The sequence below is a fragment of the Trachurus japonicus genome, chromosome 18, assembly GCF_045865225.1.
Source record: "Trachurus japonicus isolate A0001 chromosome 18, Traja_1.0".
NCBI lineage: Eukaryota > Metazoa > Chordata > Actinopteri > Carangiformes > Carangidae > Trachurus > Trachurus japonicus.
In genome coordinates this window covers 31501621-31516499 of record NC_140924.1, presented here as the reverse complement: position 1 = coordinate 31516499, position 14879 = coordinate 31501621, and the positions used below count along the sequence as shown (strand labels likewise).

Here is a 14879-nt window from a genome sequence, read left to right as displayed (position 1 = left end):
AAAGATGAGGAGAAGGAGGAGGAGGAGGAGAAAGAAAAAAAAAAGTTAGCCTGAGCTCATTGAGAGACAAAGTCACAAAGCGACAGCGAAAAGACCCAGTTTATATAGAGCAAATGAGAGAGAGAGAGACAGTCAGTGCTGGGAGGTGAAGGGGAGCACTGTAATAACTTCATGCATGTTTAAGCAGAGAGGTAACATGAGTTAAAAGCCCAGAGGATGAGGGTACCAGCACCCAGCCAGAGAGATGACACCAGCTGCACTGCATGGCTGGAGTCACAGCCTGCACATACAGAAACATACTGCTGCTAGTTTGAATGACAGAAAATCTATTTTGACAACTTATGATAATCTGTCACTGAAAACTGCAGAAAATTCCGGTTCTTCTTCTTGAATGTGAGAATTTGTTACTGGCAATTCGTGCTGGTAAGTCTGACCGCCACTTCATCCAATGTCACCGACATACTGTATCTCCACAACAATTTGATAGACTGTCACTTTTGTACAAGCATTCACTGCCCTAAGGTTGAATCCTAATGACTTTGGCGATGCCTTGACTTTTCCTCTTGCACCAACATGACATCTATTATTTGGATACATGGCAAATTTTACATTTACAGACATTCAAATCTGGATCTGCTTTTCACGTAGTAGGTTTCATGGTCAGGTCAATTTTTGTACTGCAGAATGAGAAGAACTGACTTTCAGCTGACCTCAGCTGTACTTTGTGTTTGGTGTTATTCTGGCATTGTTAGCAACAAACTAACCTACGACGGTGAACACAGCAAACATTGTTAGAGATGCTCCAATACTACTTTCTCCTTCCTCAATTCTGATATTGGAGTTTGGACATGGGCTGATTTGGAGCAGAGATCCAATATCACAGCATGAAAAAGAAAAAGCAGTTGTATACTACCCTACAACCAACCCTGTATGAAAGTAATATGATTGCTGTTGTTACTGTTTGCTTTGGTTCAAATTAAACCTATTGTAAAACCTGAGTAGATACATGATTGGAATCTTTCTTTGAAACTTACTTTAGGAATAAATACCAATTTCTCCACTAGCAGTCCGTACACTAGTTCTATCCTTGAATTTAAGCCCTCTGAGTTTATACTGGTAGGACTTTCCAGTATAACATATTGGCAAATTTCTGACTATGAATGGAAATCAATCAAATCTTCTATGCTTTAAAACAGTGCTGCACAGTGCAGCTTCCTGTATTTGCTTCTGTTTCAGAGAAGCAAAGAATAATTGATATTTAGGATATCTAACATTTGATTTGAGCAATAGTATACTACTATACGAACTATGAAGTAACTAAGATGGTATCGGACGGAAAACTTACTGGAACAATATGGAACAAGTCAAAACATTATGCCTCTAAACTAAACTACAGCTACGTCACTATGTGTCCGCATGTTGTCACAGTATAACTTGTGTCGCCTTACAGAGTCTCTACCATCGCAGCAGACTAACATTGTCGGGTTTGACGATAAATCACTGATGAGAATTAACAGATTTACATATACTGAAACCAATCCTAAATGGCCACCTCAACACACGCAGCTTGCACAGCTCAGATGTACATTATGTCCATGAGAGATCAAGGCATTATGCTCCGTGCCCATATTCTCTCATTGTCGGACACAGACTCCTCTCATCTCACCGGGGAAAATATCCACTGTCAGTGCGGAAAATGGAGTGGAACAGATGGCATCAGAATGATTGAAACCACCTACCAACGGTTCCCACAACTTTCCCCGTCTTTCTCCTCCTCCCTCTCCCCTCGTTCGCTGACCACTTCCCTCTCTTCACCCCCGTGCGCCTGCCCAGCTACCCCCGTCGTCTGGATGCGCCATCCTAGCCTCTTCAATGCCATCCAGGCTCACAGCTCTTGCCAAGAGGCTGAGGCTCACTGGAAGCCCCACGGCGCTACACAAAGTCAGCCAAGAGGAGAAAGAGGCGTACAAGGAGAAAAAGAAAGGTGGAGAGAAGTGGAAACGTGATGCCCCCCCCCACCCCCCAACAACTTGAAATCTTACTCTCATTTTAGCTGTGTTATTTATAGCCTATCGCACATTTACATGAAATTATCAACCGTTTCTGCCAAAAGATTTTTGGATCGCTGCTAAAATGTAAAATCCCCAAACAACTCAACCATGTATTCATGAGCAGCCATCTTCTCCTTTCTGAACTATTTTCCCTCTCCTCCTTTTGCTCTTCGCACCCCCCCTCCCCTCCCATCTGCCCCTCCTCCGTGCCCCACCTTACCTCGTCACACTTCTCCAGCACCAGGCCTGCTAGCTGAGCGCCAGTCATGTAAATGAGATAGTTAGCAGATCAGAAGGCATGGAGAGGAATTTTTAATAGCAGGAGAGGTGTTGATTAGTGTCAGAGAAGGAGAGACAAGGCAAAGTGCAGGCAGCCTCTATTACAACCCAGTGCTTTGAGGCATATGTTGAAGTGTGTATGTGTTGACATGCCTTGCGTGTAGGTGTGAGCCAAAGACAAAGCAAGGAAGTGTGTGCACATCCTCGCCCGCATTTGCAGTGTACCTAAGACGTTTGTCTATGGTCTATCTATGATAGTGCAATAGTGTGTGTGTGTGTCTTGGCATCAAAGTGTGTGTGCGCCTTCCCTCCGGGAGATCATCGTTAATGCATAATACATAGCTCCATATTTCCGACTATAACAGCAATAATGTTGGCGCGCTGAGCTTATGAAGAGGAGATCAGGTGTAGGAGAAAGTGATTACAGGGCATAAACACTGCAACTGATATTGCTTTATTGTGAGAAGTAACTGGCATGAAGATGACAGTAGCTGAAGATAGCCCAAAGACGAGTGCCAGCAACAATGCTAATCAAATGTCTTTAGTGCAGCTATTGTCACGCTGACGACGAGTCATCGTGCTGAATTAAATTGAAGCTCAAAGTGTCGGACATAGAGGCATAAAGGTTCCAATTGTCTGTTAAGCCATTAAACTCCAGTATATGATGATCATCTGGCTCAGCTATGTTTATTTATATGTGCAATTCACGTCAACAATAGAGCATCATTAGCATAATCAGGCAGCATTCTTCTCTGGTAATATAGCGCATGTAATTGTGGAGTTAATTACATTTTAGCTTGACACTAAGCAATGTGTGTAGCATTTTTAATTAGACCTCTAAGGGATTGTTTTTTTCTTCTTCTTCTATTCCATTATTAGTGTCAGGGTTACGTAACACTTGCCCTCTTTCAAATTTTATCCAGAGCGAGATGTGATCCCAGCCCAGTCTTTATCAGTGGATCTATATTTAAAACCCAACCTTCAGATAAGGTCTAGGAATAAATAAATAGCAGTTCAAAGCTGGCATATCAGTGGCTCTTCATTCTGTGTCCAGGGGCTTGCCCGCATGCCTTTGCCCATGTCAGAATTTTCATCTTCCCGCTCTCCCCAGCTGCTTCCCTCGCTCGCCTCTCTCCCGCTCGCTCACACAGATGGCAGAGGGGTCGAAGCACTTTAATGAATTTTCAAAGGAGCTGCATTGGCAATATTAAAAGGAGCTCCCAAACTTAAACACGCCTGACACCGGAGTCACGCGCCTGCGCACGGAGCGACGCATACTAAAGGGCACAAGCATCCAATCATTCTAATACACACGACCACATGCAAACACATGCGCGGGAATACTGTACACACACACACAAACACCAGTATTACTCTCTTCACGAACCAATAACATCCCCAAACGGAGGGAGAATACCACATCCCACACACTGGTGGACACTGTTAATTAACTCCATTAGAATGACTGGCACCCGGTGGAAGGTCAAAGGTCAATTTTAATGATGAGCCTACATATGGCAGCCACCGTGTTGCCTTGCAAGTGAAACGAGCGCAACTTCTGCTGATCCATCTGTCCCGTGGTAATGACTGCACCTGGCCTTGCACGGGCCAACGCACACGCAGGTACCTGAGCTCTCGGAGCAGGCTCGCTGCACAGAGGGAAACACAATTAAAAAGCAATAAGCACGCTCGCATCTTGTGGCCACATTGTTTACTCATTATGTCTAATTATCTATTTGAGTTGGAGATCTAAAAGACTCCTCTGTACGAGCTTTACAGACAGTCGGCGTGAGTGTTTACGGAGCGGTGAGACCGCAAATGACTGTGATCTTAAGACCTGACGAATTTCAGCAGGAGATGCAGTCAATTGTAAAGCGGTGCTTGTGACCTGTGTTAAAGGGATAGTTCACCCAAAATTCAAATTTCACTCATTATCTACTCACCCTCATGTTGACTAAGAGCTGTGAGAATTTTCAGAGTCCTCCGTGCCTTCTCTGAGTTACGGGGGGGTCCGCGTAGCAGAATTTGTCCATATAATGGTTGTGAATGGATACCAACTTTCTTCGTTCAAAAAGACACACCAAAAAACATCCAAATACCTCCATACCGCTCGTCTGTAATGTCCCTCTTGTATTGAAGCCCCGACATGAGAAATTGTTCCGCCGGTCAGTGCAAATCACGCAAGAAGAGCAGTGAACCGAGACACTGGGAGCTTCCGCTACAAACAAGCTTAAAATATAGACTCATTTAATTTTTTTAATTTTTCTCATGTCGGGGCTTCAATACAAGAGGGACATTACACACGAGCACTATGGAGGTATTTGGATGTTTTTTGGTATGTCTTTTTGGACGAAGAAAGTTGGTATCCATTGACAACCATTATATGGACAAATACTGCTGCACGGACCCCCCCGTAACTCAGCGAAGGAACAGAGGACTGTGAAAATTCTCACAGCTCTTAGTTGACATGAGGGTGAGTAGATAATGAGTGAAATTTGAATTTTGGGTGAACTATCCCTTTAAGACCTGACGAATTTCAGCAGGAGATGCAGTCAATTGTAAAGCGGTCCTTGTGACCTGTGTTAATGCTTTCACTGTTGCGAGAGGCCAATGTTTAGGAAACTGATTTGTGAGTAGAGAGTGAAGTGTCAAACATCATTAAAGCTCTGTTTCCCCCCTCACACCACAGCCTGCAGGTACCAGTCCAATCCAGGCCTCTTTTAGTCGGGCTTGATCGCACAAGTCAACATTCGATTGCCCAAAGGGCCCCCCCGCCCCTGCCTCCCCCGTCTTCACAAGTGGCTGATATGAAGGGCCATACCATTGCTGCACAGCTACAGGCATCAAGGCTATTGCCACTCCTACTTTTTATTTCTTCCTTTCTGTTCTGTCCTTCCGTCTACTTCTCCTCAGGCAAGAGAGTCTTTATCCCACCTCTATGTAGCTGAACTCAGGGTCAGAACTCAGCACAGAGCCCACGGGTCTCTGATCTCCCCAACTTCTGATCACTCATCAAGGTCTGCCAGGCAGAATTCTTTAAAAAAAAAAGAAGAAGCTGCATTTGAAAAAGTCCTTTAAATCTCCTCAGTGCTTTTTCCCCCCAACACAAGAAGGTGGGCAAGGCCCCTGGGAAGATACATCACACCATGGCTGCATTTGATTTAGCTCTGTTCTTTCATTTTTTTTTTTGCTATTCACACCCTTACAGTGTGGCAGATGGTATCAGGGTGTGAAAATATTATCTCTGTATCATTTCAATAACATGCTGATATGTTTCAATGGTATATGATATGATAAAGAGCTTACAATCAGCTGGGCTACAGTACAAGGGTTTAGGATAATAAATTATTATATATCGCAAGTCATTTAGTAATTAGCTTGTCTGTAATCATTTAATTTGACTAGTCTGACCTGAGGGGGGAGAAAAAGGAAAGCGAGTACTGAGGATCTGGGGATTGAGATATTCAGAAATGCAGCGCTTCTGTTTTGAAATGAGAGACAGCTGCAACAAGAGCAGAACATCTGCTGCAGTGCAAACATAAGCAGCATACCTGGTTCCCTCACTGTCATGCCTGAGCGGCCTTTAAACCGGACAGCGCCGTCTGACAAGCGCCTGACGAAGTTTGGAGTTTGTGTAACTGCGCTCATCATGCTGTCACTCACAAAGTACTTATTCACACCTCAACTTGAAGAGAGATTAAAAACAAGTGAGCAATTTTTTTTTTCTTTTTTTTTTCCCCCTCAAAGAACAGCCTTAGTTTCAGAGCCGATCTGGCTTCTTGTCTGACTTGTGTAAACTTCTAGATACTTGTGCAGTCTGTGTGAGCCCAGGCCATCTGTAGCCTCTGTCAGTGCTTCTCTAATTCTTTGTTGTAACAGAAAAAAAAAGAAGTTATGTTTATATCAGCTCAGATGGAGGGGTGCAAACTCTCTCAGTATCGCTGATAACATGGCAGCACTGTTCTCTCTCCTGCAATGTCGGCTTCACATGTCTTCTCTTTCCTCTCTGCATCGAGGCCCTTTTGCAGCGAGCTGGAGCCCGGCCAGCCAGAGCCATTTTCTCCCATTATGTGGTACTGTAAAAAAAAACAGCTGCTCCCATTCCACACTGGTGAATAGGTTAAATGGTGACACAAGGAACAGGGTCTTTTTTGTCATGGTCTAAATTGACCGACAACTGGCGCTGGAGGTTCCTTCTCGGCCGCCTTCCAGCTTCATTGCTTTTGATTTCCAATTAGTGGCCACTCAGTCCTGCAGCCGTTTTGGAGACAGGACTCTCTCTCTTTCTCTTGCCTTTGCTCTCTGTTTCAGCGTGTGAGCATGCACACATTTCAATGAGTTACTGAGAAAATAAAAAGCTAGAACCCCCCCACCCAAAAAAAATTTAAAAATAAATAAATGGCTGATCCACTGATTCAGTGTAATTAAAGCAGAAGTAAGCGATATTTTTGTGTTAATATAAGTCTTAAATAGTTCTATCTTCCGACAGCAATCACTTAATTTGAGTGTTTGGACCAAAACACGGGTCTCTCAGTCACTCTGCTCTGCTCTGAGCCGAGGAGAAAACTTTTCTCGTATCCTACAAGTTTTATCCAATGAGGAGAGAGAACGGCATGAAGGGCTGTGTGTGCAGCCAAGGGATGCGCCTGAATGTGGTGACGTAGGGACGAGGACCAATAGATCCATGACGAGGGCGGGGGCTGCTAACTCCATCAGCTGACAAGACGTTATGGTGCGTTCAAGGCAACCCGTAACTCGTGTTTTTCCGACCTGTGAAGTCGTACCAGTTCGATCTGGTACGAGTTCACGGGTTAGAAGTTACGAGTGGCCGTTATAGTGACTTTCACAGGTAAAACAGGTCGGAAAAACACGAGTGGGTTGCCTGGAACGCTACAAAGTCGTAAGTCGTGACTTGAAGCTGTAATTTACGGTTTCAAAAGCCTGCCTGGAACGCAGCATTAGCCAAAACGACCGGATCGCTTACTTCTGCTTTAATCTCCCAAGTAGAACTAGCAGATAGATGGTACAAGTAATAGCATGTGTAGTACACATGTGTTGTCGTGTGCTTGTGAAATCCTAGCTTGCTCTATCATTTAGCTATCCATACCATCAACACCAGTATACTGCATACGGGCTTTAAGTGCTCTTATCAAACAAGTGTTTAATAGCACATTGAGATAAGCATGCTTAAAATTTCCCTATTAAAACGGCTGAGAAGGATCTAACAAAAAGGTACTTGTAGTTAATGAGGGAAAGAGATATTCGGAATGAAAGAAAAGATAAGAGATACTTGAGATACCTAGAAAATTCAAAATAATAGACTTTTCTCTTTTCCCTTAAGTGACCTCGGAGACGAATGTGCTGCCACACTGATCACCCTCGGCTCTACAGCTCTGAGAAGTTGCAAATTGGAGGGGAGGGTAAGAGTAGTGCGAAACAGATTATGGGCAGGAAAGGTTTGAAGAGAATTTCCAGTGGCTGGAGAAGAATAATTGAGCCACTGGTAATGATTAACAACCCGATCAAATCCACTTTTTACAGCAATTATTAGAGTGATAATGAATGATTTGTGATCACTGCATAGAAAACCTGCAAATTATGACCGCCATTATCAGACATCGACACTGACATTGTACTGTGCCCGTTTAAAGGGGATTCACTCTGCTGGATATCATAGAGATGACATGTCGAGGTAAAAGACCACAGTAGCAGAGCTAAGGAGGCTTCATTTGAACTAATCAGTAGGTGTGGTTAGTTGTCAGTGACCAAACAAAATCAGGCCCTCTGACTCCTTAAAATGCAACGCTGCACTCGCCGCGGTGCAGAGACTGTTATGGGATGAATGAGGCCAGCTGTGTCAAAAAGAATCTCCCTCGAGGAGTCCGATGCCCTTGTCCGAGAGCCGAAAAGTCTCAGAGGACCGAATATGGAGCACCCCCAAATATCCCACCAAGGGCAGATGATGTCTCTTTAGCTTCAATCCGAATTTCTGGAAAAAAAAAAAAGTTGACATCTCTGTCCCAGTGTTTTCCTAGCACTTCAACATCTTTATGGCGAAGAGGCATTTGTTTGCACTGTTGATACGAACTGTGTTTAAACATTCAACGAGATGAGCTTGAGATGGTCCCGTGACAGTTTGGGATGTTGGCAGCATCTTTGAAATAATAGGCTGTAAAAAATCCCTAGTTAATTCAGATCAGCACAGACTGCAACTACCACAGGATGTACTGTCAATGTGTAATGTGTTGTTGTGGTATTTTATTTCATGGACAGAATTTGTTTTTTATTCTTTTTGATGTTGCAAATGTGGCTTGTGCATTTTACTGTATAGTTTCAAAATCGTATGAACTAAAGAAACTTTCCACTGTGCTGTGTCCCCAGTGAACGTTGTGATAGAAAGCTATGACATTATGAATTGCCTAATAAAACTGAAATTGAACGCCCAATAAATTGCTTAATAAATATGTCAACTACAGTACAACACATGATAAGATAAAATCCTCCTAAATCTTGAGGCAAATTCAAAGGATTTATGCTGTGGTGGCCAGTTACCCATCCTGACACTCTACAACGACTTGTCAAAGGAAAACTTTGCAAAACCGAGTCCATTCCTTCACTACAACCCATGTGTTCAGTGTCATGCTCGCTATACCACGTCACAGCAGCTTTTTGTAATGCTCCTCAGCACTGACCACTCCAAACATCCCCAAATCCCTCTCGTCAATAGCGAAAAAGACAACACGTGGAGCAGATGTCTCGGCTTTTCTTTGCCTTGTCAAAAGTTTCCATTTCGTGTTGTGGGTTCTACACAGCATAACTAAGACCCTGGAAGCAGCTTATCTGCTTAAAACAGGAGGGTGAGAGAGGGTGAAAAAAGTGTCTCAGTCTTCCGTCTTTTTCCTGGTTCACAGAGTGGGTTTATTGAAGCCACCAGAGCTTCGGTTTCTCCCTCCAGAGTCCCCCCCCACCACCACCACCATCATCCCTGCCAGTCTAATCCACTTAGGCCCACGCAACCTCCACTGCTTTTGATTGGCCAGGCTTCCAAATTTACACCGTAGGACTCTGGAAAAATCAATAATCTTCACAGCACCGCAAAAAAATCCCTCTATTAAAAACACAAAATGTGATTAGATGAAGAGAAAGATGGCGTAGCTGTGAGTGTTGTGCGTTATTCACATCTTTCTTTTTTTCTTTTTTGGCATGCATGGATTCAGCCATAGAAAATTGCAAGGGTCCTTCTTGACGAAGCAGAATTTTGAATATCATTGTATTTGGTGGAAATCCGCAGTCTTAATTTTACATCCTTGGGGTATTTGCACTCAATGCCAGAATGTGAAATGAAATTTCTCTACATCCCATTCGTCTCTTTTCGATTTTCATTGTTGTCTTTCAATGTCGGCACTTCAGTGTGTCATGGTCTCTCGCTCTCTCGCTACCAAACAACACTGATGCTAATGTCATTGAAAACCCAGGTGCTTCTAGTGGCTCTTGAAGTCTGACATCAGTCCCTGCCACCCCCCTCCCCTGGGTCCAATTTTCCCGGCATGAAGCTTCAAGGTCCTCCGCTGAGCTCTCTGTTTAGCAACAACACTAGCAGCGAATGTGAATGTGTGTCAGACAGAATGGTAATGAGCATCGCACAGATTGAACCCCAAGTCTCCCACCCCACTCCCTGAAAATAGATTTGTCCCCACGTGCAAAACAGATATTGTAATCACATTCTCCCCTATCGTTGATCCCCTGGAGGACTGGTTGCATGCACACAACCAAAAATGTAAATGAATGCAGAGGGGATAGACATCATCGGTGATAAATCATATTACGGGGAAATTCTGCTTAGCAACACAACTAGACTGCACTGTAAGCAGTGGCAACTTAGAATTAGTCCTGAGTCTACTCTTTCCCTCACAGTACACCCAGTTATTGTCAGTTCACTCCATTTCCTTGTTTTATTGCACATTTACAAGAAAGCAAAACTGTAGTTGAGAAGAGTACATTCGTAGAGGGACCACTTTCAATGTAGAAAAAAAAAGGGAGCATGCTGTAATGGAAATCCAGTATATATTCTCAGGCTGCCAGGGAGCCAGGGTAGGAAAGTGGAGGAGAGTGCAGGTCTTATAATATCCCTTTCTATAAATCTCTGCAGATATGAATGTCAGGTGGTAGTGTCACAGTGAAGATGTGGCTAAATGTTGGGGTGTTTTTTTTTTTTTTTTAGCACAGTGGTTCATTGTTTGTGCCCGGACCACCCTTAGGTCTTTGTGTGTGTGTGTGTGTGTGTGCGTGTGTGGGTGCCATTTTACTGTGCTGTTGGAACCCTGGGCGTCAGCTGTCAAACTAACAAGCTCGGGGAAATGCAGCAAAGGTGGGAGCGCACGGGGAGCGGGGGTATCTGAGGGCTACTAAATTACCTCAGAGACATATGTATGGAGAAAAGGGAACACCTTGGTTTCCAGCATGTTTTGTGCGAGCACATGTGTTTGTTCTGCGGTTTTGTTACACCAGTGCAGGGCTCGTCTGTAACAGATTAGGTTTCTGCTTACATTCTCTCCGCATCCAGCCTCCAAATCTTGAAACACTGACAAATATTAATGCAAGTTGTACAAACTCTGAATCCCCAGGGGAGACCATCTCAGACGTTTCATGTCCCCTCGATTAATAAATGATGCCCCCCTCTTGACAGCGACTATTCTTAACCCCCAGTCTGTACAATGCAGGGGCACCGTCATTTTTCAGTAGAGTCGGTGACAGCCTCAACCTGCACTGAAGTTTAGCTTGCTGTACATTGTAATTTGCTGACGTTTCTTTTCTCTCTCTCTTTCCCCCCCCCCCCCACCCCCACCCTTCCCTCCTGCTTCCTCTCCCACCGGCCTGCTTACAGATGTGACCAACTATTCCACACTAGGTAAGACTCATTTCATCTTACATAGCGCTGTTCTCAAGAGTGTTTGAGTTGTCATGCGTCTTTGGGACTGATGCGAATGCATAAATATGGAAGAGAGTTGGGTGGGGGAGGGAGGGGGGGGGGTTCGAGGCAGCACCAAGATGCTGCTGTTTGCTTAGTAAGGTATGCAATGCTCTGCAATCTTCACCCATCCCATTTTCCCACATGTGTGCGCGAGAATACACAATGGTAGCTCTTTCTGGCGAGCGGATTGTGTGCTCTGTGCCTTCAATTTGAATTTTATTCAAATGAGAATCAAATGGCCCAGATTGTTCAAAGAATACGCCGGCAGTGTTGACTTAAACAAGCATAGCACGGATGGTGTCTGTTTCCACAGTGTGGAGAGCTTGTGGAAATATCGCATACGTTAAGCAACGAACCAATCCGCTGTTCCCAATGCCCATGTCAACGTGAAGCCCCTGGTGACCGTGACATCACGCTCTTGACAACTTTACACTCTATGTCTTTAGCAATAAAAACCAACATGCTCATCCTGATGCAGACACATGGCAGTTTGACAGTGGAAGTTGAGTCTAAATTCAGAGGCGGTTTGCCCAATAACGTTGGTAATGGGAACAGCATTCAATTTGTCTTCTGGAAGAAGTCAAATTCATGTATCATGAGAGCACAGGTGGCTCTGGTTAATTGTTAGCAATAAAACATGAAGGATGAAATGCCTTCAGTTCTACTCATGTGGATCTACTCCAGGATGTGCCGTGTTCCTCATTTTTCCTGCATGCATCAAAACAGGAGGACTAATAACTTCTCATTTTCACATTTGTTGTGGAAAGGACTGGAGAAGCAATTCACAGATTGCATCAGCAGTAAACAAGGGTGACAGCTGACCAGCAGGTTTGGTGAAATCGGGGGGGAACAACTGAACTCTGGTGGAAGCCAGCAAAGCCCAGTGTGAAAACGAGTCGTGGAGACGAGTGTAGCATCCTGTGTTCTGTCAGACTGTTTCTAGAGATGCTCAGCAGGCTGCAGGAGTGTGATAGAGGTCAACTGCATGATTGAATCCACCATGGCAGGCTCTCGGACCAGGACAGCAGGACCTTTCAGTGCTACCCACGGCTCTGAGCATCTGTTCGTAAGGGGAAAATCAATCATCTCATCTCCAAGGTGGAGCAAGTGTATTGGACAAATGAGAAAAACAGCATAGCTTGATGTTCCCCTCACTTGGCTGGTGGCTTGTCTCAGATACATAGGTGCTCTCAGCGTACCTGACTTTCCCTGCTCCGGCAGTTTTGGGAGACGGCCACCTCATAGTGTAATTGAAAACCCAGTGCCATGCCACTACACTGGCGTAGTTTGGCTATCCGGCAGAGCATCTGCAAGCAGTTCTGGTCTGGCTCTCAACTCTTTGAGGCAGGCGCTGGCTGACTGCTCGGAAACAGAAAACCCCTGGCTAGCTGAGAATAATAAGTACCCATGGGAAGCTGCCAGATGGACATTTACTGTGAGCCTAGCTGGAGAGGGAGAAATCTGTCATACATCACACCAGGCATCTGTGGGGGAGCAGTACAGGTTCACGTCCACTATGTCGGATAAGAGGAGTGCTGTTTGTCGGGACTAAAAGCTGTTTTAGCTGATTTTTTTACATGTCACACATCCATTTGATGCGTTTACCTTCCTTCAAGGTCGGCAATCCACGTCACATTCAAGACACCTGTTATAGTCAAGATGTTAAATAATGTCTGGTGATCAAACCTTTAAAGATGTTTGTCACATAATAGTCGCCACCATTTAAGATGCGGTCACTAAGTGCTGTAAAATGGCCTCTTCCTCATTTAACTTAAATTCTGTGACTATTTCCAGGCATTCAGTAGCTATTAATTTACAGTGACTCAATGTGCAGCTGCAGTCTGTTTTTCTGCTGGTGGAGGGATGGAGATATAGATCTGATTTTCTGTTTTATACTTCTGTGGGAATTTTTAGATACCCCTTTCTGCAAAGTTCCTCTCATGTCTCCTTTAATTTTTTTTTTGTAGAGACAGTTGTTTTTCTATCCCTTTCACAGAATAATGACTCAAAAGCATGCTTCTGCCTCAGATAATCCTTGAAGCCCAGTCTTTTGACTTGGAGTAGAAATGTCCAGTACTTTTATTTTTTAATACATTCTTCCATCTGAAGCAAAGGGCCAGTTATTACAATGGGCTCATTATGCCCTCAGAAGCTGAAGGGCTTCAGAGCTGGTAAGGAGAGGGAGAACGGGAGGAAGAGCACAAAGAGTTCACCCCAGTATCGTCAGTGGTGAAATAGGACCTCGCTTCTCTTAGACAAGCTGTGCACCAGTTATTATTGCATTATGTCTGGCAGCCCTCCTCTCAGACAGGAACTGAGCCACACTTGATCAGTGATATGACACTGGCAGAGAGGAGGGTGATTGCTGGCTGCTCCGTTAAGCAAATACCATTACGCCGTTGAAGTCTAAAAGTAGATCTGTGCTTGGTAAAAATTATAAAAGGCCAGTCCGGACAGTATCCAAGGCAGTGGTAGCTTTGTAATCCTCAGGAGTGGGTTCCTCTGAAATGGTTTTGGTTCATCTCTCAGAGGACAGGAACAATGCTATTCACAGATAATACACCACTTTCAAATCTCCATCTGGGTTTTTGGAAAAATGCTGCGTCGCATAGCCTACTGTCCAAAATATAAAGAACAAATGCTTAGTTAGACACAGATTTCTTTTTTTTAATAAGTATAATTTGATTTTTTTTTTTTTATGGAGGTTGTGTTATTAAAATAGAGGGTGTATAAGTCAAAGGTGTAACAGCGTGTATATACAGCAATGATCTGCAGTTCACAGCCTTCGTAATATTGCTTCTATGGAGAGATGGCAAGAAAGTCATAACCCCAGATCATTAGAGAACACCCAGCCTGGTCCTGTGGTGGGTCTTAATGTTAACACTTTTCTTCTTTTAAATATGCCCTCTGGGTAATGAGCCATTTCACTAATGGTGACTTCCTCAAGCATGTGTCAAAAAGCTCCTGGCATTATCAAAAGCTCTTGAGGGAGCTTAAAGTTTCTGTATGTTGATTCCCCCCCACCCTTCATTTTTCAAGACCAACTACTGCGGGGTAAGTTGTTAATAAGAAATGTGACTGATAGCTTGTTAGCGTGACTTTGCATACGTTCTACAACAATTAGACTTGAGTGACAGATTCAGTATTCAGTCTGTACAGCCACTTCTCAGGAACCAGCTTACAGTGCATTGTGTCACTCTTCGCCTCTAATATTTGATAGGCATTGTTCAATATATTCACAATAATTGCTTATCATGGCAGATAATCACACACTCAACTATCCATACTCTGCACAAATAGATGCTTTAGAGATGTTGTGCAACAGTAATTTAGGCAGACACGTCGCACAGATTTGTGTATACTTGGAAGCCCCTATCTGTGCAAGAGAAGCCTGAGCTGCTGTTAAGAACAGATGGCTTATCTTTAACTTTATCAGCGGCGGCAGTGTCACCCGCAAACGCGATAAGTTGCTCCAGTGCCTGGGGAGAGCGGCATCCATCAGTAGGTAACAGCATATGGTGGAGGCACATTAAGGTGTCCTGTCTCTCTCTTTCCCTGCCTTCCTGTTCTATGAGCTC

At 44.1% G+C, this 14879-nt stretch overlaps 1 protein-coding gene across 10 annotated transcripts in view; it reads left to right on the top strand.

Moving 5' to 3' along the window:
• Positions 1-14879, top strand: part of ptprda (protein tyrosine phosphatase receptor type Da) — a 365455-nt gene that overhangs the window by 89042 nt on the left and 261534 nt on the right. For all 10 annotated transcript variants that reach the window (XM_085806361.1, XM_085806355.1, XM_085806357.1 and 7 more), the window contains exon 4: positions 11215-11238. The gene's annotated coding sequence lies outside the window, so the exon portion shown is untranslated. The remainder of the gene's footprint in view (positions 1-11214; positions 11239-14879) is intronic.